General features: G+C 44.1%; 1 non-coding gene across 1 annotated transcript; it reads left to right on the top strand.

Moving 5' to 3' along the window:
• The first annotated feature begins 1248 nt into the window (after nt 1-1248).
• LOC125492125 (small nucleolar RNA R71) lies at nt 1249-1355 on the top strand. The gene has a single exon (XR_007268570.2). It is a non-coding gene; the product is annotated as a small nucleolar RNA R71 (small nucleolar RNA).
• Nucleotides 1356-1987: the final 632 nt, after the last annotated feature.

The raw sequence follows: 1987 nt of genomic DNA, 5'->3' as shown, positions 1-1987 counted from the left end.
TTTCAAGAACTTAGCATAAGCTGGCATTTGAGACATAGCCTCAAGGAATGGATGTTGATTTGCAGGCTCTTCATCACATTAGAAATTTAGTGAACTTGTCACTCAACTTTCTCTCTACCAACCTATGAGGATAGGGAACCGGAGGCACATAGATTTGGTTGGTGGAGGTGATGGCAATGGTTTTTGTCACCAACTTGAACATGTGACTCATCTTTCTCCTCAATTCCTCTTTCTCAGTTTCCTCAGCTCCATCCTCCTTCTCAAACAACCTAGCTTCTTCATCCTTCTCTAACTCCCCATTCGGCATCTTAGGACCCGCATAACTTATTTCCGACCTCAAATGAATGGCTTTGGCTTGATGGAGGTTAGGGTTAGAGATGGGTTGGCCTGGAAGTTGATTTGTGGGGGTGGAGGGATTTTTCTCAGCTACTTGGGCAATTTGGGTTTCAAGCATTTTGTTGTGGGCTTGTAGCTCTTGAAACCTTTGCTCATGGTTTTGGAGAATTTGGTTCATGGATTGGAGTTGTTGGAGAATTTGGAGAGAGGTTGGATCGGAAGATGGTGTAGGTTCGGGATTTTGTTTGGGGAATGGAAGATTGGAGGGAGGTTTTGGGTTGTTGGTCCTTTGATGTGGAGCTTGGTAAGTGTTGGACCCTTGTGAGGAGGAACCACCTTGGTTATAGTTTTGGTTTTGGTTATACCCTTGCGCAAACCCTTGGTTGTGAGCTTGGTTGTACCCTTGTTGAGGTTGATTCCATCCTTGTTGAGGTTGGTTGAATCCTTGGGTGTAGTTTTGTTGAGGTTGTCTCCAACCTCCTTGTTGATTGTTCCTATACCCTTGGTTTCCTTGATATCCATCTCCTCTTGAATTAATTGCCGCCACATGCTCCGAATGGGTACCTCCACAATAAGAAGTATCATGGTTAGTACCACCACAAATATCACAAGAAAAAGAGTTTACCTGTGAAGGAGTAGACGATGCAAGATTGATCTTGGAGAGCTTCTTGTCGAGTTGGTCCATCTTGGTTGAATTTGATCCATGGGGTCAATTTCAAACTTTCCGCTCTTCTTAGGTTGAGCACCTCTTCGTCTTCCACCCCATGAGTAGTTCTTGATCACTTCCTCAATTGTGGACTCAAGTTGTTCTTGCGGGATCTTAGATAGTTGACCTCCCGCTCCAGCATCAAGGTTGGCCCGTGAATCGGATCAAGACCATCATAGAAAAATCGCATGAGTAGATTCTTGTTGAACTCATGGTGTGGGCATGAACGGATCATCTCCTTGAACCGCTCCCAAGCTTCGGCAAGTGTCTCATCGTTCTCTTGCTCAAATGAGGAGATCTTCCTCCTTATGTCCGCAGTCTTCCACTCCGGGAAGTATTTCTTCAAGAAGGCCATGTGACTTCTTCCCATGTAGTGAGGGAATTAGCAGGCAAGCTCTTGAGCCATGACTTTGCTTTTCCGGTAAGAGAGGACCGGAACAAGTGCATCTTGATGTAGTCAGGAGAGACATCATTAGTTGTTATCATGGCACAGATCTCAAGAAACCTGTCGAGATGGTCTAGAGGATCTTCATCTGACCCCCCACAAAACTGCTCTGCTTTCACCATCCGAGTATACTGAGGGTGAATGCTGAAATTTAGTGGTGGTGGGAGTCGAATTCCACCTTGAAGAACATAGGAACCCGGATTTCCGAAATCCCTAAACAGTTGTGGATTTGCTTCACCCATTTCTGATTCAACTTCACTTGATGTACTTGAGATTGGTGAAGAAGGCTCGGAACCCAAAGTCAAATTTCCAAATTCTTCCGAAGCTTTCGCAATGTACGGTCGATTTCAGGATCTAGAGGCAATGTGGGTGAACCGTGAGTTCTTCTTCTCATGTAACACAACAAAGCTAAGCAGAGGATTAGCAAATAACAACCACAGTTAAAAAGAAAATAAAAGAAAAATCAACTAAGCAAACTAAACTAAAATATACTTCAATCA

This window comes from Beta vulgaris, chromosome 7 (genome assembly GCF_026745355.1).
Source record: "Beta vulgaris subsp. vulgaris cultivar EL10 chromosome 7, EL10.2, whole genome shotgun sequence".
Classification (NCBI taxonomy): domain Eukaryota; kingdom Viridiplantae; phylum Streptophyta; class Magnoliopsida; order Caryophyllales; family Amaranthaceae; genus Beta; species Beta vulgaris.
The sequence above is the reverse complement of the archived record's forward strand: the minus strand, read 5'-3'. Positions and strand labels throughout refer to the sequence as shown.